A 21,388-nucleotide genomic window follows, 5' to 3' on the forward strand; every position below is an offset into this window, starting at 1 on the left:
AGAGGGAGAGAGAGAGAGAGGGAGAGAGAGAGAGGGAGAGAGAGAAGGGGTGTGAGAGAGAGAAGGGGTGAGAGAGAGAAGGGGTGAGAGTGAGAGAGAAGGGGTGAGAGAGAGAGAAGGGATGAGAGAGAGAAGGGGTGTGAGAGAGAGAGAGAGAGAGAGAGAGAGAGAGAGAGAGGGAGTGAGAGAAGGGGTGTGAGAGAGAAGGGGTGAGAGTGAGAGAGAAAGAGAGAGAGAAGGGGTGAGAGAGAGAGAGAGGGAGAGAGAAGGGGTATGAGAGAGAGAAGGGGTGAGAGAGAGAGAAGGGGTGAGAGTGAGAGAGAGAGAGTGAGAGAGAAGGGGTGAGAGAGAGAAGGGGTGAGAGAGAGAAGGGGTGAGAGTGAGAGAGAGAGAGAAGGGGTGAGAGAGAGAGAGAAAGAGAGAAGGGGTGAGAGAGAGAGAGGAGGGGTGAGAGTGAGAGAGAGAGAGAGGGAGAGGGAGAGAGAAGGGGTGAGAGTGAGAGAGAGAAGGGGTGAGAGAGAGAGCAGGGGTGAGAGTGAGAGAGAGAGAGAGTGAGAGAGAGAGAGAGAGAGGGAGAGAGGGAGAGAGAGTGAGTGTGAGTGGGAATACTGTTTTGTAAAACAGTTAGTGAGGGACATTTTCATTTACTTTCTGAATTCACTACTTTCGTGGTCGGCTTGACGAATTAATTTCTTACAATTAATTAAGGTTTTTAGTTGAGATAAAAAAGTCAATGGCACGAGCGGGATTCGAACCCACGACGTTCGGCTAGATACGCCGCTGCTCTACCTATGCTCTATCCACTCGGACACTAACTTCCCATCTTTTGGATTTTCCCTTCTTTTTGCCATTTTTCAAATGTCGTATAATCTATTTGATTCTCGGACAAATTGGATCCTGGATCGAGGTCACCACAGCTCAAGTGGTGGAGCATCGGCATATCTAGCCAAATCCCGTGGGTTCGAATCCCGCTCGTGCCATTGACTTTTTTATCTCAACTAAACACCTTAATTCATTTCCATTTACTTCGAAACGAGATACAAATAAGGCAAAGAAGAATGCTTATCCCGGGTTCAAATTTACTTGTTTAAATTGTTCCCGGATTAGCTACTTTCCCTTAAATTAAAATATCTCTTGTTTCGAGTAAAAATACGACTGAAGCAGAAATAATTAAAAGACGATACTATTTTTTAAGCTTACAAAAAACTATTTTTTGTCAACTCACCATAAACATGATCTACTCATGCAAAGGAAATTAATTAAATATAAACAACAATGTGACTTATACAAATATGATTTTGATTTATACAACATATAAACGCTAAATCGTTATCCACCCTTTTTCATTTGGCACTCATAACTATACAAACTAAAATTCATTGGTACTATTTTACCAATGCGTGCAGATAGTAGTTTAGACCTCTTCATTTCCTTTCAAGAAATAATTACTTACAGGGCATGTTGGGGAACAGCGAACTTTCCAGTGACTACCCTTATAACTTCACCGTATTCTACTTGTTTCATCGCGAAGTTTAGAATGAGCAGATATATCACGAAAGCTTCATGTAAACTTTTATTAAAAGTTTGTCATTTTGCTATTTATCTTCGAGATAATAATATTGGGGGGAAGGCTTGATTTTGCCTTTAGGTACTTAATTTGCCTTTTTTTACTTCAACTATTGAAATTTTTATTTACGCTTTATTATTTTTTATTGTTGGAATAAATTTTTGAAATGTACTTTTTCATGTTTTTTTATTGTTTAATGAATATATCCGCAGTAAGCATGATTTTTAACTTAACTTTTCTGTTCCTCTTTTTTAATATTTGATCGATAAAAGCATTATTATAGTTAAATATCGTTACTTTACTCATTCTCACTCTATTCTGGATATTGCATTTTTTGTACTACGATGATTAAATGGGTAAAGGTTTGATTTTTTAGCTGTCCTACAGTACCAGTCCATATGGAAGCTAGAAGAGCTGTGTGAAACTTTTTTTTAAAAATAGTAAGACTTGACAGTATGCCTAGCAGTTTTTAGTTTGTTTTTGTACCTGTATGCTGCTATTTTAAGTCGCATATGAGGATATCATGTAAAAATTTGTATTAAGTTCATTAGGATTGTAATAAACATCTTGGGATCTACCAGGATTAAAATAATTTAGTTTAAAAGGATAGAAAGATCAAATTGTCGAATAAGTGAGTAATGTTATTTATCTTTTAACAGAATCTTTTGAAGTTTTTTATGGTCACAATTGAAACTGTTTTGCCTTATTTTCTGGTATCAAGAAAAGGATTGTACTAGTTTGGTTACTATACATTTATTTAAATATATGAATTATTTTGTTATATATACATATATGTGTATTATTGACAACTCATGTAAGCTGAGTGATGTGAATTCCATTCAATCTGGCAGTCAGCCCGAAACATTTTATCTTTTTCCATTTTGATAGATATGCGAACACAATAACAACCGAGCAATGAAAAGACGCCTACGTTTCTTTACGTTTCTCAAATTATTCATTTTTATTTTTCCTTCACAATTTTTTTTTCTGGGCTAAATAAAGCTTTCAAAGTAATTGAAAAAAATTGTTTATGCACAACAAGAAATTGTATTGTTTACGTTAGAAAATAGGTTGATAACTTCATAAATACAAGTTGTCGACGTAAGCGCCTTAACATTCTATGATACTAAACCCGCTGTACTTAAGAGTAATACTAGAGGTTTTTACAGAAAATAAGGTCGTGTTTTTATTTATCCTTCACACGTTTTTTATCTGGACTAAATAAAGCTTTCAAATTAATTGAAAAAAAAATCTTTATACACAACAAGAAATTGTATTGTTTACGTTAGAAAATAGGTTGATAACTTCATAAATGCAAGTTGTCGACGTAAGCGCCTTAACATTCTATGATACTAAACCCGCCGGACGTAAGTGTAATGCCAGAGGTATTAACAGTAAATAAGGTCGAGTTTTTATTTTATCAGGCAGATTTTTATCAAATAAATTTTTTACTAAATTTAAATGAGTTAATCGATGTTTTGTGGCTAATTATTTCCACTTGCTTCTAAAGAATGGTGAGCTGATTTTGAACGAATGACCTTTGATTAAAAACTAGTTTAATTGTTATGTTTTTACAGTAATTGTTTATTGTTATTGTTAAAAATTTATAAAGTATTTGTTATTATTAAATATTTAATTGTGTTGTTTATTTTTTGTTAATTGATGTTTATAACATTGTTTTTATCAAATAATTATCAAATTTCGTAACAGTAAATAACTTATACTTTAGTCAAGCTGTCATGTTAATGATAACAAAAATCATGAAACATAAATAGTGAACATTTGATCGTTGATTACCAAATCAAACATAGATGTGTACTTATAACAAAAATTTATAACATTTACCAAATTTAATTAGGGTAGGTAACTTTTTAAATTTTTTTTCTTAAACATGACTTTTTCGTCTTTAATCGCCTGTTTGACATAATTATCAGCCGTTAAAAAAGCGTTTTTCCCTCAACGAGTTTCGTCGAAGGTATCAATTCGCAATTAAGGAGGTTTGAAAAAAAGGAATGGCTCTCCAGGGTGGCGAAAGACCTTGACACGATAAATTACACCGTTTGGGTCATGCTGATACTTTTGGTAATTTGAGAAAGCCCTCAATGATTTATAAGATCGTGTCGTCGACAATTTTCAGACCGTTAATCAAGGTTTACACCTCTGGCATAGACTACATCAAGAAGCTCAGAGGCCTGGAAAATTTTATAATATACGAAATAAAACTGGAATCGGCCACCTTTACCATTATGAAATTTTCCAGGTTTATAAGTTTTCCTAGAAATTTAATACGATGGATTTTTATCTAATAACTTAAAATCAGATCAAAAATGGAAAAAAACAAAACAAACGTTATTACTTTGCATTAATATATTGTGAAAATTAATGGTAAGAATTTTTTTTCTTATGCAGTGTAAAACAAGCATTGTATGAAAAATTACAAATCAATGAACATAATTTCATCTATAGTAAATCAAAAATAAGGTATAACATCCAAATAAAATTTTTGAGAAACTCAGAACCTCTTACAATGACGTTAATAACTTTTTTAAATAAAAATAGTTAATTATAGAGAATATATTAATGGAAAATAATTAATTTTTTATTGACAAGTCGCCCGTGACATCCGAAAGGATACTTTTCCTGCTTAGTTTTGTTTTGCCCAAATTTCATTTAGATTTAGATAGATGTATTAGTCAGGGTATGTATTGTACTACGCCCTTTAAGATCTATTTTATCCCTCTGTTTTGTGCTTAAAGCACACCGGGAAGTTCTAGATCATCAAGGAACTTGATTAGTAGGCCAGGTTTTAGGGTTGAAGCTTTGCAACGGTTACGTTGTATGTCCCAAAACATTTACTCCAACGGGCAAATGTAGCACCACATTTTGTTAATAGGTGTGTTGGTGTCTCCTTTGCTTCTTTGTAGAATCTGCATGTACCATGTTGGGTTATGCTAATCTTCTTCAGATGTCCATTTATTTTGCAGAAGCCTTTTAAGTATCCTGCTAGGATTCGCAGTTTTTCCTCTTCCTTTAGTACATTCTGTTACCTCTTTCCTTCCAAAGTTTGTTAGGAGGTACTTGGTATGTTTCTGTCCAATGGGGGAGTTCCATTGTTCCCTTATTTTCTTTTTACCCTTCTGTCTGAGGTGCTCTTGATAGTGTGCATTCCTATGCCACAGAAGTTCTCGGGTCCTACCAGCTCTTCTTGGAAGGGCATCCGCTTTCTCGAGGCCTTCTACTCTCACATGTCCAGGGACCCAGCAGAGGCTGACTTTGTTTGTTTTGCAAATCAGCACCATCTTTGAGCTAATGGTGCTTGAACTTAGAGCTTTTATGGTTGCTGGGCTGTATGACATAGCTAAATTTTTGTTTCTGTACTCCTTACTCAGATTGAATTTTTCGATAAGATGGACCTCAGCTTGGAATATACTGGTGTATTTTCCCAAGGGTTCTGAGTGTTTGGTTCCAGAACCGAATACTCCTACCCCCATACCTTCCTGCGTTATAGATCCGTGTGTACCAGTAGATGGCGTCAGTCTTTAAAAATCCCAATCCTTTTTGGTACCTAAGTTTATTTGGAAATTTTGGTTAAACTCAAACATCCTATTAATTCCATCATTTTGGGCCATGAATATTGGATAGTCTTTCGTTAGATTGTTGCTATCTATTCATTTAGTTTTATTCCTATTTGTGGATTCTTTTTGATAATATAATACTAGTTTTCTGTGCTGTCCTCGTTATTATGAGGTGGAGGGGTATTAATCCCAGTACCTTCTCCATACCAATTATGGGACATGTTCTCATTGTTCCCGTTATACAGATTCATAGAAGTTTCTGTATTTTCCTGAGTTCGCTTCGTTTTGTTATTTGTTCTGCTTTATCGGCCCAGGCTTTGGCGCCATATGTAAGAATAGGTCTCACCTTTATGATGTACATCTAAAGCAAGGTTTTCGGTCTCCATCACCAACTTTTTTTTGCTATTCTTCTGCACACCATTAAGGCTCGTGCCGCTTTTTCGATAGCAGAGCCGACGTGTTCGATCGATCGATTTACAATGGTGAAAAACAAGAGATTGTCAGTGTCTGATTTTTGGTCTGCCTGCTATCATGTTGTAAAAACTATCATAACATAATAAACAATATAGGACGTAAACTTCAAATCCTAACAACACAGACCTCATGTAACTATAGAATATTTATGAGAGAAAACATAATTTACGATCAAATACAAAAACGAGAATTATGAATTATGATAAAATAAAAAATACTAGAAAGATAAAAATATATTTAATAAAATTCATTTCATTCAGCTTATGAATCGGCCAAATATTTCAATATGCATAGATTACAAAGTTTTGAATTCAAACTTTTAAGACTAATTGTTAACCAACTGTTTTTTCATCCATAAAAACATATTACAGACGTTTTCATAGTAAATTACAAAATCACACTAAAACCCAAATACGATTACTTCTTTCCCCAAATTGTCACCTAAGTGACAGAAAAGAATATGAATAAGAGACCTTTTAAATGGGTGGTACCGTTTTTTTAATCCAGAGCGGCTGCCAATAGTAGCTTTCTCTCTAACGCCCGTAATGTCACAATCGAAAATAAATTAAGTAAAAAAAAATAATAAAATTCAAGAGTAAAAAGTCGAAAATCATTATAGTTTTCGGCTTAGACAAACGCATTTCCGTTACGTTATACGGGTTTAGTATTTTGTTCACTTCAAGGGGTTTATGTTTCGACTTGCACAATAACAACAAAGGTTCCACTAAAATTTTATTATAAATTATATTTTTATTATTACTATAATAAAATTTTATAAAATAAATAAAAGAAGTTCAAACGTAAACCACCTTGAAATTAACAAAATACTAAACCCGCAGAACACTGAAATGCGTTTGACTAAGCATCCTATGCCGAAAGACAAACGCATTTTTACGTTCAGCGGGTTTAGTATTTTGTTCATTTCAAGGGGTTTACGTTTCAACTTGCACAATAATAACAAAGCTTCCACTGAAATTATATTATAAATTATATTTTTATACTATAATAAAATTTTATAAAATAAATAAAAGATCCTGTTGAACATCAAATAATTTTGACGTTTTATTATAAAACTAATAAAGAAAATAATTACATAGGAAATATACACTATCAGTTATCATTATTGTTCATTTTGTGGATAATTAATGAAGAAAATATTAATTATATCTCCAATTTATTTACTACAATTGTATCTGAAACAAATGGACTTATAGAACAAGTTTTATGCTTCTGTATGGTGGTGTTAGTATTCAAGGGGCTTTTTTATTTTTTAGTTATTTATTATTTAGGATACTGATATTTTATAATTTGATATTTCTATTGGTAAGAATCCATGATAACATTTATTACCAAAATTTCACTCTTTCCTTCCATACATAAATGTAAAATGACGGTAGATGTCACGGTATATAAGCGCTGCTGTTGGAAATAATGTAATTTCTCGCCATCTTCTGACAGTGTTGATTAAATGATAGGTTATTAAACATGTTTGATCTGTTGTGGCATGTTTGATCACTTACTTTATGGCTTGTACAATTATTTATATCAGAAGACATTTTCTTGTAAAAAATTGCGGTCTATCAGCGATCAAAGCGTGACTTACCGTTTTACCGGTAAGATATTTTCCATATATTTTCATACCGTTTTTATGAAATGGAATGGGGATTGGGATTACCAACAAAACTCCGACAAAAGGAACTTTTATGTCGAAAAAAAGGATTGAAAGTCTTCAGATGGAGAAGTTGGCGAATCCTTCCAGGTGTATTTTACATATTAACTCCATCCTGGGAGGGGGAAGGCGTAGGGAGATTTCTACTACAAAACGTCGGGTATTGGCTTTCAGGGAGGCGGACGAGAAAGGGGAGAACTCAGGAGAGATGAGAATAGTGCGTCAGGAGGGGAAAAAATCTCGTTTTCCGCTATTCATACCTCTTTTGTCATCACTCTTAATAAAAATCCCCGCCGACCATTTCCAATTTGTGAGAATCCCGTTTACGTACTTTCCCACTTGCCGAGAAGACTTACATTTCATTCTGTTGCCAGGAAAAAGCAAATATATGAAAAGCTTCCAGCACTTAGGAAAAATATCTCTTTTGGCTGTTGTGAAATTTGATTAATTCTTATTACATGCATAGATTTTTTCCATTTTTTGTATCTACCTATTTTGTTTATTTATTGGTAAATTGAAAATGCATTTTGACATATATTAACTGCTACATAAACATGTAAAACAATTTTTTTAAAATAAGTAATGATGGTATCTATCTGCACAATTGCTGGACTATCATTTAATGATTAATCATTACTATAGCTCGGATTTGTAAGCAAGGGCATATTTTTTTTGGTAACACTCATTGACCATGGTAATAAGATATTTATCCAAATCACACCTCCTTGGTACGGTGTTCAATTTTTTTTGACGAGGGTTTGCAACAACAGATGTCATATAAACCCTCAGGGTACGCCGGTGTTTTTGAAGAAAAGCCCATTCCTAAGTATGTCGGGTGTATGTCGGGTTCGAATGAGGGAATGAGAGGCCGCTGAATTCGAACCCGGGACCTTTACCTTGAATGTGATGAAAGCCGTGTCAACGCCAAAACCGTTGCGGCCACTTACGGCCCCCCCTTCAATCTTTATTCTTTTATTTTTATTGCATATTTAAAGAATAGTGCATAAAACTATATTTGAAGAATTTTTGATTACTTAGAAAAATAAACAGGGGCATAAAATTTTATTCAGATTTCAGTAAATCTTCCAGGAGCAAAGATGTAAACAACCCGACACAACATAATTCTTTTGAAATAATCGGCATCTACCACTATTTGAAGCACCCATTTCTAAAACTTCAGGATGCAGTTTTTGTCTTTACTGATAAATTAATAAGTGGTCGTATTATGGAAGGAAAAATAGTCAGTGACAGCCCTCATTCACAATTCCAACCTAGTAAACCTAAATAATGCCAAAAGTGAAAAACTTCACCTTATTTTAAGTTTAACAATTAAGTTGTTATACAGGTTGTTGTTGTTACAGTTGTTATTCGACTGCAATTAATTGAAGGTCATAACGTTGGAAAGATTTTTACAAAATATAAATATTTTTTTACAATAAACTGTAGTTTTGCAGAAACTTTGAAATGCATACCACTCTCAATTTTAATTCAGATCATGAACTTAATGAAACTTATTTATCATTTATGAATTATTTATGAATAATTATGAATAATTAATTTATGAATATTTTGTATATTTTTTAAATTATATGATTATTCTGAAATCGTGAGATGCGGTCTGGTGTGATGTAGGTTTCAGAAAAACATTTTCTTTATCGTGCCAACGTTTCGATCTTTATTGAGATCATCTTCAGAGCCTGGGATTTACAAACATTGTTTAAATTTTACAAATACATGTAGGATGTGGTAAAAAGTGAATTTATACAATGCAAAATGTATTTTTTATATTCAATCAAAGTATTTCTACTTACTCAAAGTGTTTGTCTTCTGTGTAATTGTGCCATTAGAAATACATACATGCCAGTAGAAATGTATTTGTTAAATTTAAACAATGTTTGTAAATCCCAGGCCCTGAAGATGATCTAAATAAAGGTCGAAACGTTGACACGAAAAGAAAATGTTTTTCTGAAACCTACATCATACCGAAACCTACCGCATCTCACGATTTCTGAATAATTATCGGCTAACGGTCACTACTCACCACACATTAAATTATATGATTTTTTTCTGTGGCTGAAATTTTTTTTCGGTTTCCCTTCAAAATTAATATGTACTAGATCTAAAAAAAAAGTCTGCTTAAAAAAATTAATTATTAGTCAAGCGATATGTTTGATATTCATCCTGCGTTTTTTACATTTTCACTGCAAATTTGGCATATTTAAGGTTTTTTTTAGTACATATAATATTGCATATTTGAATGTTTTTAGTGCATATTATATGGCATATTTGAGGATTTTTATTGTATATAAATCTAATCGTTAGAAATCAAACTGATCGTCTACACTATGGTCATATCCGACGAACTGGTCCGTAAAATTTCGCTTTTTGCCTCAATCAGATCTTCTTTAGTTGCCTGTAAGTATTTTTAAAAATAAAATCTAAGATATGACATCTTCGCAAATAGATTCATGAAATATTTGTTTATCAGAATAAAAACCCATTGTATGATCTTACACATGAAACAAGTGTATCTCTTCAATCCAATCTTTATATATTTACAGGCGTTATAAAACTGTCGGCTTATAAGAGATTTTTTGTTGTTTATACACTTGTTTTTCCAGTTGAAGGCCTAATACACTAATACAAACGTAGTTAGGAAAGATTTGTAGTAAGTTGTAGTTTGTTTACTATAACAAAAATCTGAAACTTGAAAGTTAGAGTAGGGGATCCCTACTACCCAAGAAAACTACTAAATAAGAAAACCCTAAAAAAGAAATAAATAATTTCTAAAAAAATTCTTTAAGCTGATATTAAATGTTTATCATTATTACATTGTCTTAGATTATTTCTGCATTGAACTTGTTTTACATATTATTTTTTATCTTGGACGTATCTACTGTTTGCCATGTGACAACCACTATAAAAGTTTTAATTGTTTTTAACCCATGCGATGGCAAATGTGTTTCCAGACTCGGGCCTCCCCATAATCGCGTTTTCTTCCAACACGTTGAAACTATTTCTGTTCCACGGTAGAAAAAAACCCAAAAAACTCGACGCAGTTCATTAATTGAAATCAAAAACCAACCCGTTTGAGGTAAAATGTTGAAAAGTTAAAATTTTTCTTTTACGCCTTGGTTTAAAATGAAAAAAGAAACATATCTAACAGAATTTCTAAGAATTATTAGAATCTAATTAGAATTTTGACAAAGCGGTAGGACTAATTCAATTTGGCTCTTCCCTAATAAAGTTCAATAAAATAAGGGGGGGGAGACCTCAAAGGAGGCAAAGGTCACATGAGTCTTCTAAGCATGTATATGAGGTTGCAGTAAAGTTATATAACTTGAGAAAACTTTCAGTGTTATTAAGGAGATAAAAATAAATAAAGTGTCATTATTAATCTACTATATAAAGATTGATTAAAAATTTTATTAGCGAAGGACTCATAGGTAAAATATAAAATCAGGTTGGTACGAAATGCAAATTCCATGGGCTAAAAATGAAAATTAATTAACTATTATAATTACAAATTTTGTTGTACAAATTAGGTTTGTACAAAATATTAAAACAAACCTACTATTTCTGATTTACATAAAAATCTGCACATTCACGTACACTTGTACAGAGTTGAGCCTTATAGAAATTACAAATGATGGAGTGAGTGTGGAGTTCAATCCTTTTTAAAAAGATGGTTCCTACTCACATTAAGTGTGTGCTTAATGTGAGTAAGAACCATCTTTTTAAAAAGGAGTTGAGCCTTTGTTGCCCGTATTTCACCCTCAATTTCAGCTTTTGTAATTTACAATAAATTACCGGCAGGTCTCGAGGATCACCCGCCCCAAGTGTCGGCAGTTCGGGGTCAGACTTCGGGCTTATCCGTCCAGCTGCGGTTGGGTTCAAGGGGTCAACAACTAGGTCATTTCAGCCTCCAACGCAATCAGATCCTAAATCCATTTACACTCTCATCCCCTTAAATACATTCTTGCTTATTTACATACCATTTACTCAGAGTGGTAGAGTACTCGATATGCCTCCAACAGCCCTCTAACACTACGCATTCTCGCCAATAAATACATTCACTCTTAACACTAAGGGATACAAAACTATGAATACTATATGCAATAAAACAATCCTGTTTTATCCAAGATTAGGAACAGGGGACCCAAATATTTGCTGCCATGCTCAAGCGCAATTCTCATATCGGGTAACAGGCCTACGCGCTTTCTATATTGAGCCAAGGAATTGCACTCTTCAACTGTGATAAGACGTTCAAAAAATATTGTTCTTTGACTGATCAAGATATTTCAAAATCCTAACAAGTTCCAACTGAAACAGACTTGTCTGGACAGATCCAAAAAATTGGTTGAATTGAGAAAAAAAAGAATGGATAATCGTTGAAAGTAATTAGGTTAAAAAATAACACACACACAAAAAAAGAAATAATTTGAGGAATGAGGAACTGTAGAATTGGCTGTAACTTGGCCGTGTTTTCTAGATGACTGGATAACATAACAGCATTGTTTCTTCTCATACCCAAAAATATGCACTTTTGAAAGCAAAAGACTCGGCTTTGACTGAATAAAGCTATTAATTATGCAAATAGTAAAACTTTTGAAAAAAATTTAATTGTTACCTATAAATGATAGAATACTATACAAATATTATACAAATATGTACGCATGATTAATATATCACACAGCTCAACACTAGCACTAATGCCAGCACTGCACCGGTAGAACACATGCTTTGAGGAGCCAGCCATTCTTGGCACTCAATGTATATGATTAGGTGTAGGAGGTCCCGAGGCCATCTCGGTTGAGGCGACGTGGTGGGTTGTCAGTATGGGATTGAGTGGATAGTGCTCGAGCAGTATGGTTAGGATGGTTCGAAAGGTTGGTGTGGAAGGTTTGGAATCCGGACCGGATTAGTTCGTTGACAAAAGGAATGTTGAGGTCTTTGTGGATAGTGAAGTTAGTGACATAATAAGGTGCTTTGACAATTTTTCTAAGGACTTTCGATTGAAAAGGACTGGAGGCTTGTCAGTACCCCACAGTTCCACTATGTCTATATTGGTTTTAGTAAAGTCTTGTGCAGTGTTAGCTTTGTCAAAGTTGATTTCGGTCTTAGAAGTCTTCGTAGTAGTCCAAGTCTTGTATTAAGTTTTTTTTTTAAAGTCTTGTGTGGGGATTCCATGTCAGTCTGCAGTCGAGAGTCGCAGGTATTTGACTTGAGTGGAAACTTTGTTGTTGATTAATTAAGGTTTTTTAGTTGAGATAAAAAAGTCAATGGCACGAGCGGGATTCGAACCCACGATCTTCGGCTAGATACGCCGTCGTCGAGAATCCATTCCGATTATACGACATTTGAAAAATGGCCAAAAGGAGGGAAAATTCAAAAGGTGGGGTTGAGATCAGAAGTTAGTGTCCGAGTGGATTGAGGTCACGATAGCTCAAGTGGTAGAGCAGCGGCGTATCTAGCCGAAGATCGTGGGTTCGAATCCCGACCACCACTCGATTCTCCTAATGCTTACCTTTATACATTATGATTAATCTTAGTTAAATATTTAAATAGCAACTTATACACTGAATATAATAGCGCCCTGTAGTCAAAAGGCGTATCCACGATTTTCCCTAGCGCATCAAACAATTCATTTCTTGTCTGTCTGTATTTTACACATTTCATAACTATATGCTCCATCGATTCTTCTTCCATGCAGTACTCGCAGAGAGCTGATGGAAGTAATCCTACTTTTGCTAAATATTGTTTGCATACAGCATGGTTACACCTTAACCTATTTATGGTTTTCCCGAATGCTTTCCCTACCATGTCCTTTTTGAACCAACTTTCTGTACAAACATTTGGTTGAATCTGCTTGTAAAATTCACCTTTCGTCGATCCTTGATATCTTATCTGCCATTCTTTCCGGGCGAATTCTCTAATAATTGGGATCAGATCCTCAAAGTGAACTTTAAAAAGCGAGTACTGCCCCGATTCTGTGGCCTGTTTGGCTAGTGCATCTGCCCGTTCATTAAACGCTACACCTGCGTGTGCCCTTATCCAAGCTATAGTGACTATTTTATTTTGTTTACCTAGAGGTCGAATCTTTTTTAGTATTTCAAAAATCACATGGTTATCTTTAAATTTCCATTTCCTTTGAACTAATTTTTGAATTGAACTAAGCGAATCTGTGAGTATCAAAAATTTTTTTTCCTTTACTGAGTCAATATAACTAAGAGCATTTGATATCGCGTAGAGTTCTGCCGAATAAATGCTACATTCTTTTGGCAGCCTAATCATGCATTCATAGTTCGCCGTTGGGTCAAACATAGCGCAACCTACGCCCATCTCTGATTTGGATCCATCGGTGAAAATTGTTCGATGGCCTGGCCAATGTTCATAGATTACACTCCTATAAATAGCTTCGGCTTCCCCATGGCTCATGTTTTTGATATCAGGTAAGTAATCTACCTTCAACTCATTGCTGATACTTTCATACTCTGTGTCGAAAATGGGTGGTACCGTATTTCTTGAGCAGTATATCTTATTTCTATATTCATGTAACTTCAACCAACTGGACGCTAGTAATGGGTTATTTTTTTTTTTGACGAAAATCTATGAGTCAGAGTTTGTGACGCCAACAGACATATCTGCGCGCACAAACCCTCTTCATATGCCATTAGTTTTAAGCAAAACTTGTCTGCCAAGAACTGTCTTCTTAGATTCAGTGGCATTTCACATGACTCAGAGTATAAAACGTCTATGGGAGTAGACTTTAGATACCCCATACATTGCCTGATAGTTTTATTAACTACAACATCTAACGGTTTAAGGGTAGATGCTGCCGCATTCCCGTATAAAAAGCAACCATAATCTATTATTGACCGTATCGTGGCTCTGTAAAACAACAAAGCGGTGGCTGGGTCTGACCCCCAGTTTTTATACGTTACCATTTTTAATATATTCAAATATTTTTCCGCTTTATTAATTACGTAATTAATGTGTTCTTTCCAACTAAGTGTTTTGTTAAGATACATCCCTAAGAATTTTACTTCCCTACTTAGTTGAAAGGCTTCCTCTGCTAAAATAACTTGGTCCCCCATAGGGATTCTTCTCTTTTTTGAAAAAACGCAGACAACTGATTTTTCTGCAGATAAGCTTTGCCCATTCTCAAATAACCATTTTTTAATTATGACCATACCCTCGTTAAGAATGTTTTTTGCTGTTTCTACATCCCTATGTTCAGAGTACAGGCAGATGTCATTTGCATACATCAGTAATTTTATACCTGTAGGGAGGTCACGCCCAATATCACTCGTAAAAATTGAGAAAAGAATTGGACTCAAAATCCACCACGAAATTAGTGAATTTGTTGTTGATGTACAATGGAGGGCAAGACTGCTTTTTCGGCGTAAAAGTACACTGAATGCATTTTTCTTAGTTCATTGTCCTTGTCCTCCATTTTTTACCTCAGTCTCGATAAGCTTAAACAACAAAAACTTACAGAATAAAAGAAGCTTTGTTCTTGCCTCTTCTTGCGTCTTTGGAATTCGACTAACTTTTGTCTTAAAACTATTTACCTTCGACACTAAATTCAAATACTTATTTTTAAAAAAGTCAATTCGGTTGAAATATAATTTTGTTTCTACTGTTTAATTGTTGTTTTTAAGCGTTAACGTTTTCATCCATTATACTTTGACTTTTTAATATAACTACTACATAATTTTTTATAAACACTGAAAAATGTTGAATGATTCGGGAAGCTTTCGAGTTGAGAAGAGTCGCATTGTTTATTAATTATTGAATCGCTTTAAACCGAGCATGGGGCCGCAAATAGGACGAGAGTGTGCACGGTAGATACGGAATACACAATAAGCTTCCGTAGAGTCGTAATTGTCAGTTCACAATACATGTTTTGATAAGTTAAAAAAACAACGGATTTGTTCGAATGAAAGTTAATTTAATTTGCATAATCGATATCGGTGATGCGATCCGTTGATTGAAATGTCACCAGTTTGAAGATGAATTAGAAATTCGCTTTGTTTTAACGTGTAATGTAGTTTGAAGAATTTACCTTGATATTATAAAGAAATAGATAATGATAGAATTATGATTGATGATGAACGGTTGGTAAATGTCATGTCTATGTAAGAAAACAAAGAACATATCAGTAAAGAGTATAGCCATCACAGACACTATGTAACTAACCGAACGCCGGCAGAATAACCTAATTACTCTGCGAGATAGATCCAATTATAAAGGTTCACGAAGAGTATAATAAAGTGGACAAACTCTCCAAAGAAGCTGCTTTTGATAATAGCATTAAGGCTTAATATGTATTTAGGGTAATTAGGAAGTGAGAAACTTGTTATGGGATCGTCGGTGGTTCCAGGTTAACCAACCGAGGATGATTTGTATCAAAATTAGCAGCAAGATTGTTTTTTATTGTTGATTTCAGACTAAACGATCAAAAGGATAGGAAGACCAAAATATTAAAAAAGATCAAACTAAAGATTGACCCCCTGCAGACATCAATGGGAAAACTAACGATGTGATTTCCGTCTGTATGCACTACACTACATCTACAGCAGCAAAAGTGTAGCATGGAAATTTTTTTTTTACTTCATTTATTTGTATCTACAACTGTACATGTATTATAGACAACCAGCAGATTGGATTTCAGATTATGTGTTTGGCATTATGGGCGTTATAGAGAAAGCTACCCATTGGCAGCCGCTCTGGATTAATGAAATGATATTAATCATTTAAGAGGTCTCTTATCCATATTTTTTTCAGACGTTTACGTGATAATTGTGGGGAATGGAGTAATCCTATTTGTGTGTTGGTGTGATTTTGTAATTTACTATGAAAACGTCTGTAATATGTTTTGATGGATGAAAAAACTGTTGGGATTTGAAGATCTCTGTGAAGTGTATTATTGCTTACATAAAAAGGGGCAGAAACAATTAGTCTTAAAATTTTGGATTGAAAACTTTGTAATCTTTGAATATTGGAACACTTCGCCGATCCATATACTTGGCACCCGTACATCGAAAAAGTTTTGGGTAGGTATGTGTATGTCGTAAGTTTTGATTTTAATGGTAATTTTGATTGTCGGTTGAGTAGGTAATAAAGAATTTTAAATCGTTTGTTCAGTGTCTGTTTTTTTAATCGTGTGAGTGGATTCCAAGTTAGTCTTCTATCAAATGTAAGTCCTAAATAGTTAACTTTGTCGGATTGAGTATTGCAAGGACAAGCCTCACGACGGAGTGTAAAGGTGATATGTTCTGACTTTGAGGGATTAAACTTCATTTTCCAAAGATTGCTCCATTTTTCAATTTTTGATATGTGGTTTTGTGAAGCTTGTGTAGAAGAGAGATGGCGGTGTCATCTGCGTATGTGGCGTGTATTCTCATTTGTTGGCATATCAGAAGTAAAAATTGTGTACAACAGCGGAGCGAGTATTGACCCTTGTGGCACACCTGCAAGCACTTCTTCCATCCCAGAAGTCTCCGTATCCTGGTTTACTGCGAAAAATCTCTCTTTAAGGTATGACTGTATAATCAGATAATAGGCCTGGGGTAAAAATAATTTTAATTTGTATAATAATCCTTCATGCCATACTTTGTCGAAGGCCTGAGAAACATCTAGAAACACTCCAGTCGCGTTCAGTTTCTGCTCGAGACACGAAGTAATGAAATCAGTCACTTTGGGAAGTTGATGAATGATGGAATGATGGATTCGAAAGCCAAATTGATGATCTGGTAAGATGTTGTTCGAAGTAGCAATAGAGATAATTCTTTTGAAAATTTATTTTTCGAATAATTTAGAAAGAACGAGTAACAAACTAATAGGACGATAAGACGATGGGGAGCTTAAATTTTTATGGGGCTTTGGGATCATTTTAATGTAAGAAAGTTTCCATTGTATGGGGAAGTGTGTAGTCCTCAAAATTGCGTTAAATAAAGAAGTCAAAAGACGACTGCTTTTTGGGAAGTTCTTGAAGAACTTCAGCTGTTATCAAATCAAGACCAGGAGATGTTTTTGTAGGAAGCTGTCGTATTTCTTGTGATACTTGTTTTGGAGTTATTGGTTTAGGTGGCATTTCTAGGAGCATAGGTGTTACAAGTGAATCTGATATAAATTTATCGTGTTCAGTATTCATTATGTTATGAGGTTTGAATATCTCGGAGAGATGTTTCGCAAATGTTTTGGAATTTTCTTTATCGGAAACGATCCAAGTTCCATCTCATTCCTGAGAGGAATTGAGACAACGCTATGACGCAGGATACGTTTAGTACTACGCCAGAGGCTNAATATATATATATATATATATATTGGGATATCAGATTCATATTATGGCGAAAAGACAATTACTGAAACTGTTAAATAATAATAAATAACGTTAATAAGTAGAAATTAATTAAAAACTAAATAAACAAATAACATAACATTTAACTAAATGACATTAAAATCTATTGCTTTAATGAATGTGTCAAAATGTTAATAATATTCTCTCTTCATGAGCTCCTCATCAGGTGGCCTCTTCTTGTCTTGCAGTAGGCACTTTCGTATCCAAACACTACGCAATGGTTCTATTAGTGGGCACTCATATATTAGGTGTTTAATGCTTTGTTCTACTGGGAAATTAGGCAGGATGAGCATGATGAAGATTCTCTTAGATGAAAGCGGAAAAAATAGCTGTTGTTTGGGCCGTGTTGGGTTAAGATGAGGGTTAGTGGTGCGGATAGTTGGATATGCGGCTGGAATCTATCGGCCATTTTGGGAAAGAACTTTCTTGTCTGCCTTCCATTATTTGTACTTGACCAAGCATTTGCCCATTTTTCCAGACTCTCTTCCAAAAGTTTATTTATAATTGATGACTTTGGAAGTTTGGTGTATGCCAAATTCAAACTCTCGCCAGTAGATGCTAATTTGGCCAGTCTGTCAGCTTCTTCATTTCCCTCTATTCCGCAATGAGCCTTAACCCAGCCTAGTTGTACATTAATATTCTGTTTGACTAGAGTTTGACTAATTTTCCTTATTTGCTCAGGCAAAAAGCCATGATATCAAAAGATCATATCGGCCAGCTAGTTGACCGGACCTTAACCCAATAGAGCAGGTTTAGGACAATATCAAAAGAAAGAATCAACCGTCTTCTATTTTCAAGTGCTAAAGAATGCTAAACGATGCTAAAGGAGTATTGGAGGGATGGAACAACATACTCCAAGTCTTTCTACAAAAACGTTTTATGAGAAGGTAGCCTACAAGAATGGAATCAGTCATTAAAGCCAGATTGGGCAATACTTGCTTATTAAATGCCATTTTATTTATTTAAAATTGTTACAAAAAGAAAATTTATTAAATAAATCGTTCATTAAAAAAATTGCTGAGCCTATTGATTGATGAAGGGTATTAAAAAATAATCCAAAAAATCCGTGGTGATTTTCAGTTTTTGGATGTTTCGGGCTATCGGCCAATCTTCATCAGACCAAATTGTTGAAAAATGCCTCAATTACAACTTGTTGAAACGAATGTCCGTTTGTTTGTGGGGTGCTATGCAGGAATTAGCCCATTTTGGTTGTTGAAGATGGCCCAATAGCCCGAAACATCCAAAAACTAAAAACATCACGGATTTCTTGGATTTTTTAATACTCTTCATCTATATTACAACCGTGGGTAATACAACATAATGAATTTTGATTTATGTAAAACGAGATGTTCTTATAAAATACAAAATCTCCGGGTGCCAATGTAAATATTAACATGCTATTATTTACATAATAATGATACAGTCTGTTTCTTTCTTATTCTCCTTTGTAGTTCCTTTCGGGATGTACGTAAAGAAGATTGAAAAAATTGAATTTAAGCATTTCTAAGGTGTTTAGTCTCATTACTCGTGCCAATTTAATTGTTATTCCTGATTCCAAATTTAAACAATTTTAAATGAAAGTTAAGCAAGTTTGATCCATGGTGAAAAACGGACTACACTTATTGTTATTATCCTTTGCCATTTCAACCGTCGGCAAGAAAGTTTCCCACCATTTCGCTTATTCAAAAAGTAAAGTTTCAACTTGTTTTTAAAGTTACAGCAGGAAATTTAGATGTATTTGCTTTCGGATCGTTTTCAAAAGTTTATTTACGGACAAATGTTTGAAAATAGATAAAATTATGTAAAAAAAATCTAAGAGATTCTTCGAATGAATGTCTCAGGTCTAAATTAAAGAGACAATTAAAGAGGAGGACGGGCCTAGTGAAAGTGATTTATTCGATTTCCCATTCGGCTAATTTGACAATGATGAAAATTGGTCCGCCTACGCTCGCTTTAGATTTGATGTGAGACGCGTTTCGACTTGAACACCAATTTGATCAACGCTGATCTTCTCATTGATTCTCACGATTATTGAAAATTGCGTTTTGTCGAAATACGTCAAGGGGACCAAAGGGGGTCTAATTGTGTTTATTTTTGTCAGACTTAACTAAGCGCTGTAAATTTTTTTTCTCCTTTATTTTGTGAAATCGTACTATTTGCTAAATGTTTTTTTGCCTATTCTTTGAATTTCATATATTTTATAACAGATTTGTTAATAAAGTGGGAATCTTCTTTAAATAATCAAAACCAATTTTCTAGTACAAATAAATTAAAAATCCCGGCGCTGAAGATGATCTTAATAAAGATCGAAACGTTGGCACGATAAATATCTTCAAATAATCATTAACTAACGGTCACTAAACACCACATAAAAATAATTATAAAGATTAAAATTCTGCGATTTGTTTCTAACTGTACATTCATGGCAATTTATAATCGAGACGACATTGTGTACTGTGTTAAAGTGGAAGTCTGAAGCAGTGGGAAAATTTTTAAAAGAAATGAAAATAAAAAGCGACAGGCAATAAACTAATACATAAAAAAATAAAATTATATTTTCTCATTGAATTTAATAAATATGACAGTTTGACTTCTATTAGACTTTGGCGAGGGACTTAAGGGTCGGTTGCAGTTGGGTTAAGTAGGTTATGGTGGCCAAGGGTCCCAGGAAGGAAGAGGATTAGACCAAGGGTCCAACCCGGACTGTCATAAGGGATTTGTCTTGTTTCCTGGATTAAACGATGAGGCATCCGGCCACGTAGAAGGAGCCATGTGACCCCTTCGATCATCTCAGGGTTGCTCGTCCATTTATTGGATAAAAGATCGGTGAAAATTTCAATAAAACCGTTCTGTCTGTGTTGGTTATGCAAGGTTTCATGAGAATTCGACAAACACAGCTGAAATCGATCGATTCGATATCCCTTTGAATATTTTTTCCTTATTTACTCTTGTAATCTGAATCGTTAAAATTTATTAAAACGTGGTTTGGGCCGATTTATGAAATTGATGTAAAAGGTTTGAGACGAATACGGAAAAGGTCTGTCTATTAAAAAATAATCAAACGCCATATTTTCACTTTCCGGGATGCGGATTAATTTACCAGAATTGATTTGGCCAAAAAACCAGTGCAATCAGCTCATTCGACGACCCTATTAAATTAATCAATTTTAAAAATAAAAATGTAAACAAATTAAAAGCGATAAGTGTGGGTTTGTTTGTTTTTTTTACTTATTTTAAATATCAAATAGTTCATCCAAGAGTTAGTGCCTATTTCATCCCTGTTAAATTACATTTTCAATTTTATACCATCGAGTTCACTAAAATATGTATTCTTCAAATTGATAATTAGGCAAAGTTTTATTTATAGGAGATACATAAGTGCTGAAAAACATTAAACCTCACAAACTTCTAACCGTCATTCTAGATTCCTCCAAATACATACTAAATTCATATAAAATCATTCCTTATCATCTGTTCATAATTTCAGATCTAGCAAGGATTCAGAGTGGTTGAGCGGTTCGTCCTCGCTAGAGGGCAAAGGTCATTAATAAGTTCCATACTGCGACCACTTTGGGCATACGGTGTGGAACTCCAAACCAATAGCGAACACATGCAATCCTTCCGCTTAAAAGACCTCGGACAAATCGTGAAAGCTACTTACTACGTCACTAACCTCTCTATCCGCAACGACCTCAACTGTCCTTTTGGCAACGAAATGATCTCCCGCTCCTTGCCCA

The sequence above is a fragment of the Cimex lectularius genome, unplaced genomic scaffold, assembly GCF_000648675.2.
Source record: "Cimex lectularius strain Harlan isolate CLEC.00 unplaced genomic scaffold, Clec_2.1 scaffold111, whole genome shotgun sequence".
NCBI lineage: Eukaryota > Metazoa > Arthropoda > Insecta > Hemiptera > Cimicidae > Cimex > Cimex lectularius.